Genomic DNA, 9,262 nt, shown 5'->3' on the forward strand with positions numbered 1-9,262 from the left:
ATGTCATAAGCTCCACTTTCTCTTTTGGGGTTATCTGGGTCCAGTGACATATAAATCATGACAATTGGAGATGATCCCAGTGTAGTGGCCCTGGGCCTTTTAAAGCTAAGCTATTTCCCAGGTTTCAGTCTGACTGAGGCAATACCCATTCAGTGGTTAACAATATTAGGAATGAGGGAGACTGATTTTTTCACAAAAAGTCATTAAAAAATCTATCTGAGAGGGGAAGACTGCAGGATTTCTAATCAGAACAAGAGTCATTGCTATTTACATTCACTCTTAAACAATCAGGACCCAAAAAATGACCAAAGTTGACTTGATCCTGATATATAATTTTTAATTGCTGAAATCTCCAAAGGTGAGTTGGGGTACATGGACTAAATGTATTTCTTAAAGAATATATATATCACTCTGGCTCTCAGAGTCCAACAATTGGTTCCAGCCCAAGCCTCACTTGGTCATTTATGGGTCCTGTTGGCTCAGAGTTAATGTAAATAACAATGGGTTCTATGATAGACACTCTAAAGGTCTTGCCATACCAGACTGATTTCTTTGGTTTTTACTAGGCTAAAGAGATCATTTTTTCTGCCTCATTTCTTTATTTTTTTTTCAATTGATATTTTATTTTATCTTACCAGTTACATGTTATAAAAGTTTTTCAATATCCATCCAAATGTATATGCTTCTTTTAGGTTACCTAGTTTCCTTCCACTTCACACCACCCTTCCCTCAGTGTTAAACAGTCAGGTGAATATTGTACATACAAATTTGTCTTTAACATTTACAGATTAGTCATTTTCAGTATGATGAATTAGTATTAAGGGAAAAGAAAGAAAACCATGATATAGGAAAGAAATGCATAAGAGAAAAAAATTTTTAAAAAAGTGAATATAGTGTTCATTCAAATTCTGTAGGGGTTTTTGTTTTGTTTTGTTTTTCTTCCTCTGAATGGGATAGCATTGTAGCATTGTCTATATTCAATCTGCTAGTGTTGTCCTAGCTCTCTGAACTCATGGGAGGAGCTGTATCCATCAGGATTGATCAGCTCACAATGTTATTGTTAATGGGTACAATTTTCTCATGGTTAGTCTTCCTTCTCTACTTCATTTCTAACCTAGCCTCAATCAGATAATGGGCATTGCCACAATCAAATTGAGAACATAGCTTAAAAAGATCAGTCTCCCATTGCACCCTTGATCCACTGGATCCAGATGGTTCTGGAGAAGATGAGACAGATGACTTTGAACAGCCCTCCCTCACATAAATCCAATTCACTTGCAAGTCATGGTTTTCTTAAAGAACTAAGGATAAATAGCACAATTTTTTATATTTTTTCTCAAAGTTGATTTGATGATAGAAAAAAGTAACGGTGTTCCGTTATTTAAAAAACATCAATGTACAGGAGAAACTTCAGAGAGTCTTTTTTAACAGCTTCAAGTCAAGTACATTGGGAAGTTAACTTGCCTTCTCAGGGAACTACTTTAAAATGTTGAAAACCTTAGAAGCATTTGTGCTTATCCATAACTAAGAAGACATTCTATTTTAATAGAATGGCAAGTATATGTGGCAATATCAACTGTGAAAAAGAAAAAGACATTGGGAGAATACAACCCAAGAATGTTAGTTTGGTATTACTCCATTCATAATAAAAAAAAAGCCTTTCTATTCCATGTTTTCTTCTTATTTTTCTAATATGAACTTCTCCATTCTCTTTTATTTCAATTCACAAGTTAATTCCCTCTGTTTGAGATAGAGCCACATAATCCTCCTATTCTGACATTTGCTAGAATTCCACACATCCCCACAATATATGTACTGCTTAAATATATCTGTTAAACCAGATACTATCTCTAGATCAGCAGCAACTGAATCGATGGATACTGGAACTAAAAAGCTTTTCTTTATTTCTAGGCCCTTGGCCAGAGGAAGAGCAGGACTTATAGTAGATATTCTGTCATTCTATAAGTGCTTCTTTAAATTATTTCAGTAAAAGAGCAGTCCTTTTTGTGCCAGTTTTCTTCATTTTCAGACAGTGTTGATTCACTCTTTTCAAAGGTTGTAGCTGCTGCATTTTTTTCTATTTCCTATACATTTTCCTGATCCAGAAGCTTTCTCTCTTCTACTAATTTTTGACCCTGAGAGATAAGGGCTTCATTATAACTTGCTGTTCTAGTATGTCTTGTCAAAGTCAACAGACAAATGAGCCATTGCGAGAAAGTTTTCTGAGATGATATCATGGTATTTAGCTTCAAAATTCTGTTGGAAAGCAATTGTGTGTTTTTGTTGCTGCTCTTTTTTTTTTTTCTATATCTTTTTGACTCTGGAATAAATCCAATGAAAAGTTGACAGTCCCAGAACAGGAATCAGTAAAACATAATTCCATTTGCTTCCATAACTTCCCTCTGATATGGAATTAGACCCTATATTCCAATGTGGAGGGTCATTTAAGGTATTCATGGAAACACACACTGGAAACAAAGATGCTGGATTGTAGTCCTTTGCTATCAGCAGCTCTGCGGAAGCTTCCAAGAGAAATTATCCCCAGTGGGGTCTTGACAGTGACTGAGGTGATCTGTATTCTTTAAAATATGAAAATGGGGGTGGGGGGGGGATGTGCACCTAAGTGACCTAATGGATAGAGCACCAGTCCTGGAGACAGGAGAACTTATTACATTCTTAGCTGTATGACCTTGGGCAAGTTATTTATGCCCATTGCCTTACAAAAACCAAAAAAAGAAAAAAAAGTAAATATGGAAACGCAAAATTTGAGTGATGTAAAGTGAATGAAAGTATAATGAAACTTTAATTATACTAACAGATGTACTTCATGGCTATATATTTTTTTCTCTTTCATCTTTATGCATATTAAGGGAAAAAAACAGTTTAAAAAATTAAGAGAGTTACAAAAGACCTCCAAAAGAATTTGTTAATAAGAAGGAATATCTAAGTCTTAGAAGCACAGAGATTTATCCTAGTCCCTTTAAGAGTCTTGAATGCTCACTCCCACTCTAAAATAAATCAAGATTCAACATTAATTCTTGGTGAAATGTTTCCATTTACTAACTGCTCCTGGCACTACAAGATAACAAATTTACAGTACAGCACTATTAAGTTTCTTGTTGATTCGCTTCTCCACCTTAGTTCAACTGAGCCTTGTGACATTATACCTGTGTCAAACTGAACCAGCTTCAGAAAAGTCCACTCATTCAGAGTCTGCTGAGTGGGCAGCTTTTGTGTAAGACTTTTCTAGTGGAGTTGAACAAGCTCTTATTCTGTTTTCATGCTCTTTTCTTTTTCCTCTACAGAATTCATTATGCAACTCTATGGATAGAGTATATAACCCTTCAAGAAGCTAATATGTCTCATATGGGCATTGCTGCCTATTCAGGGAATGAACTTTGAGATTTCAGTTTTGTTAGGTAACTGAAATGAAGTAACAGTCTTAAACATAAGCCATACATGCTCTTATCAAATTGTCATGAGAAAGACAGAGACTGTGAGCCCTCAGGCTCATTGGATTCTGAACATAGTTCTACAAGTATTTTGGAAGGAGGCAATCATCTCAATCATCTATCTACATGGTATGTTTGTGATTTGGTAGAAAACCCTATTAGTCAATGACTGTTCTCACCTAGGTACCATAGGAAATGAAATTTCACTATTAGACATTGATTTCTTTGAGAAAAAATCACCCACTCTAAGTGACTTTCTTCTAAAATCAAAATACTTTTGGACAGAGGAAAATCACAATTTATATTTCTGTGGGTAGATAAATGGCATGGATAGACTACTGGACATGGTGTCTGAAAGACCACAGTTCAAATAACCCCCAAATACTTACTAACTGTATGATGCAGGGAAAGTTATTTAGCCTCCTGTATAGCTCAGTCTCTCTGTAAAATAGGGATGAGAGTAATACTACCTATCTCCCAGAAAAGGGGTGTGAATCAAATGAGATCTTTGTAAACCTTTACAAACTTAAAGCATTGTATAAGTGCTGGCTATTGTCTATTTTATTAAAGAATTTTCTTCAAATGATTATATATGATTACAACTAGAGATTTTGAGTCTGGCAGTCTTTTACCTCTGTGGCTACAGATAAGTTATATCAACATTCTGAGTTTCAAAGTCTCAACAGAAAATAAAGGATTTAGATTAGGTGATCTCTAAGAGCCTTGGAAATCTAACCACCTATGATAATAATAATGATTGTCCTACATTCTTGGAGAAGATCATGACATCACTGAAGTGATGCCGCCCTAACAAACACATGGATTGGGTTTGAGTGAGAGGGGGGCTGTGCTAAATCCCCAGCCTCACTTTCTCTTGCAGAACCATCTGGGTCCAGGGGCCAGATATGGATCAGGATGATTGGAGATGACCCTGGATACCAGGCAATCAGGGTTACGTGATTTGCCCAAGGTCACACAGCTAGTAAATGTCTGAAACTGGATTCAAACTCCAGTCCTACTGACTCCAGCACTATTGCTCTATCCACTATTCCATATTTAGCTGCCCTACAACCAACAACAAATCAATAAGAGAAAGGAGCATAAGGGAGGGGACAATGTGAGGAAAGGGAGGAAGAATGACTGACCATAGGAAAATAGTTTGAACCAAAAGTTGACTCCACATTGAGGCAGAGAATAACACTCACTTGAGAAATGTAATATGATTAAAAAATGAATGGTAAGGTGATCATACAATTACAAAGTAAATAGTTTCATTCCATAAAAATAACCATTAAATGAAGCATCCATATAAAATCAGGAATAGGAAGGAATATTTCTCACGAAAGAAATCAGGTCAACCAGAATCAAATTTCTAATGATTCAAGTTGAGAGGTAGCATTGTTATAAATGTGGAATCAGCAAAGTTATATGTAAATTCCATCTACTGGGACTCAGATAAGTTCATTTCTCCTCACTAAACCTGAGTGGTCTCTCTCTCTCTCTCTCTCTCTCTCTCTCTCTCTCTCTCACACACACACACACACACACACACACACACAAGCATGTATATATACATACATATGTATATATTTAAATTGGATTAATGATTTGTGTACTACCAAACTCACAAGGATTTTATAAGCAAAAGTGCTTTCTATATTATAAAGAGCTAAATACGTGTGAATGTTCTTAACTCACCAAAATCACGGAATTTTTCAACTTGAATCACAATTTTCAATGATTCATAAATGATAGCAATTACAAATTCCATTTTGAAAGAGGCATCTCTCAGTAATGAGAGTGAAAAAAATTGCTTTAACATGGCTATTAGGAAATAACATATATTGAAATAAAGGCACATAATGATTACCCTGTACTTATTTTACTACCAAATGCTTGGAACTCAGAGGGTCTAAAATCAAAAGGCAATCAGATGGAATTATATTTTAAGTATATCTGCTTAAGAATATCTGTTTTTTCCAAAAAGAAGAATGTAAACTTAAAGATAAGCCTACATTTCATCATTAAACATTTAAAAATGCTGAAATTTCCTGTTATTCACAGAATTGCAGACTTTCTATTATGACATAACAATAATTTAGCTCTCATTGCAGTTATTCAGTCATTAAGAACTAGAAAAATGTGACTTTTCTTCTATGATCCAATATCACGTAACTTTCTTCAGCAGTTTTATCATGGTGGCAAGGGAAAGCTGATAGTTCCCACCAATTTTCTCCCAAAAAGTTTCCATTTTTTAGAAAAAAGAAGTTGTAACAATAATATCAATAGGGAAACTTTTTAAAATATTAGGGCATTTGGATTATTATTTATATTTTTAACTTATATATCACCTTTTTCTGAGTATGTATAACTGTCCTTTCCAATTTATCCTTTTAAAATTAAATAAAACTCTTTTCTGGAGGCAAGTTTAGTTATAAGATTCAATTTTTATCCAAAAAATTTTGTATTTACATTTTTAAAATATATTATCTGAATATTTGACTCTGAATTAGTTTATATATTCTTTCCAGGCATCTCAGAAATTGCAAAGCAGAAGTTTTACAAACCCAATAACAGATTCTGGGATAAGAACTCACTACTTAAAAAACATCTTTGAGAAAACTGGAAAACAGTATGGCACAAACTGGGCATAGATCTATATCTCATACTCTATGCCAAAATAAGATCAAAATGGGTACAGGGTTTCAATATAAATTGTTACACCATAGAGCAATTGGTAGATTCTTTTTCTTCATTATTGAAGAAGAACAAAATGTTATCACTATGATTGAGACACGTTACATTGTGTCTGACTTTGACTGATCAGATATATACAAACTCAGAATGCTCTACCACAGGTTGGGCACAAACAATCCATGTGACCAATTCAGGGCTACTCTAAACTTAGTATGTCATGTTTCCTTTGAGCTGCTACAATCCTGCTTTCCTCTCTGATGAGGGCACGCCATGCTCTGTGGTGCTATATCAGTGTCTCCCAAGTTGTACCATCAATTCTAAAATTCTTCAGTGAGACCTTCAGGGTATCTCAGTATCACTTCATCTGACCCCCTTGTGAGGGATTGCAATTGCTCCAGAAAATTAGATTTTTTGGCAAGCATACATATGAAATTCTAACAATGTTTCCAATCCACATAGTTGCACTCTCTATAGTAATGTTGGAAGACTGAGCACTTTAGCTCAAGAAAGGACCTTAGTGTCTGGTATCTTCTCCAGGCAGGTAATCTTCAGAATCTTCCTAAAACAATTCAAATGGAAATAATTCAGTTTCCTGACATAACACTGGTAGACTGCCCAGATTTCACAGGTATATAGCAATGAGTCCAATAAAACAGTTGTGTAGATCTTCAGTTTGGTAGTCAGCCTATTACCTCATCTCTCCCATACTTTTTTTCCCTGAGTTTCCCAAATACTGAATTAGCTCTGTCAATGGGAGTGTCAACCTCATTTTCAAGGACACTGCCAAGGTAAGTAAACTTGTCCATATACTCAAAACTTCTCCTTTAGTTGTAATCAATGCCTTATTTCATTGAAACATGAATGGTGTGGTGCTGGCTGATGGGACACCTGTGTTTTCTTGGTGTTAATTGTTAGGCCAAAATAAACACAAGCAGCAGAGAATCAATCCATAGCTTGTTGCATCTCACCTTCAAAGGCTACATTGAGTTCACAATCATCTGTAAAAACTCCTTCCACTTTATAGCGGGGGAAGTTTGGTGATACAGTGTATACAACACCAGCCTTATAGTCAGGAGGAACTGAGTTCAAATTCATCCTCACACACACACATAATACTTATCTGTGTGACCTTGGGCAAGTCACCTTACTCCATTGCCTTGCAAAACCAAAGAAAACCCTCTATAGACCTTATTTCCAAATTTAAATGGAAACTCCTTAAGATAAGGATTTTAGACCAATTAATAGACCAAGAAATCCTCTATCTGTCAGATCTATAGGTAGCAGAGAAACTCATAACCAAGTAAGAAAGAGTACATTATAAATTGTGAAATTAATGACTTTGACAATATTTAATCAATGCAGTCAAAATTAAAAGAAAACAGAAAGCTGGGAAACAATTTTCACAGCTAGAAGTTCTGGTAAAGGTTCATTTCTAAAATATAGAAAGAATTGCATCAAATTACATGGCTTTCTACGCAAGAATTGATATGGCACAAAAAGTTTCACAATCAAATGCAGAAAGGCAAAAACAATAAATGCATCATTTTCAGATCACAATGCAATAAAACTTACATTTAATAAAAGGCTATGTAAAGACAGACTAAAAATTAATTGAGAATTAAATAACTTAATTTAAAGAATGAGGGGATGAAACAACAAATCATAGAAATATTTAATAACTTCGTCCAAGTCAGTGACAATAATGAGACAACAAGTCAAAACTTGTGGTATACAGGTAAGGCAATTGTTTTGGGAAATTATGTGTGTGTATGTGTGTGTGTGTGTGTGTGTGTGTGTGTGTGTGTGTGTGTATGCTTCATGAGTAAAATAGAGAAAAAGCAGATTACTGAATTGAGCATGCAAATCAAAAAGCTAGAAAATAACAATTTAAAATCCCCAAATAAGTAATCAGTTAGAAATTCTGAAAATCAAAGGAGAGATTAATAAAATCAAAAGTAAGAAAACTTGAAATTATAAAAAAAAGTTGATTTCATGAAAAAAACAATAAAAAGATAAACCTTTGTTTAATTCGATTAAAAAAAGAAATAATAATACCAAATGATTAGTATCAAAAATGAACAGGTTGAATTCATCACAAGGAGGAGGAAGTTAACATAATAATTCAGTTGTTTTTCTCAAAATAGATGAATATTTACAAAAACTTATTAACAGAAGAGGATATTAAATATTTAAACATGCCAATTTCAGAAAAATAAAGTGAAGAAGCTGTCAATGAATTCCTTAAGAAAAAATCTTTAGGCCCAGATGGATTCACAAGTGAATTTTACCAAATAGTTAAAGAGCAATCAATTCCAATTCTATATAAGCTATATCAAAAAAAATGGAAATTCTATTTTAATTGATTTTTTATTTTATTTTTCTCCTTACATCTTATGAAAATTTTTCAACATTCATCCACATTCATAGGTATATTTTTAAGTTACATAATTTCCTTCCACCCTCCCTTCCCATCCACCTCCACACAGCAGGAACAGTTTAATGCATATTGCCTATACACATTTGTGATTAACATGTTTACAGATTAGTCATTTTCTATATGAGAAATTAGTATTAAGGGGAAAGAAATATTTTAAAAAGTGATTTTAATGTTCATTCAGATTATGTAAGGGTTCTTTTGCTTGTTTTGTTTTGCTTTTCTCCCTCTGGATGGGGATAGCGATATCCATAGCAGGTCTCCTAGAGTTGTCCTAGCTCTTTAAATTGCTGGGAGGAGATGCAATCATGAAGGTTTATCAACTCACAATGTTGTTGTTAGTGTATATAACAGTCTCTTGGAACTACTCCCTTTTCTCAACATCAGTTTCCCATAATTTATGCCATGCTTCTAGAGTCCAAGCAAACATGGACTCTAATATATTAATAATACTTCATAATATTCATATACCATAAATTTTTCAGCTATTTCCCCAATTAATGGGAATCCCCCAATTTTCAATTCTTTGTCATTACAAATAGAGTTTCTATGAATATTTTGGTACATGTGGGAGTTTCCCCAGCTTTCATGATTCCATCTGCATATTGACCTAGTATTGATATTGCTGGCTGAAACACTATAATCATTTTTGCTCTTCCTTGGGCATAGTTCCATATTG

At 34.3% G+C, this 9,262-nt stretch overlaps 1 pseudogene; it reads right to left on the minus strand.

The window, feature by feature from the left end:
* Positions 1-1,680: 1,680 nt before the first annotated feature.
* On the minus strand, positions 1,681-2,457 carry LOC141498188 (coiled-coil domain-containing protein 127 pseudogene; annotated as a pseudogene).
* Between the last annotated feature and the right edge of the window lie 6,805 nt (positions 2,458-9,262).

The sequence above is a fragment of the Macrotis lagotis genome, chromosome X (genome assembly GCF_037893015.1).
Source record: "Macrotis lagotis isolate mMagLag1 chromosome X, bilby.v1.9.chrom.fasta, whole genome shotgun sequence".
Classification (NCBI taxonomy): Eukaryota; Metazoa; Chordata; class Mammalia; order Peramelemorphia; family Peramelidae; genus Macrotis; species Macrotis lagotis.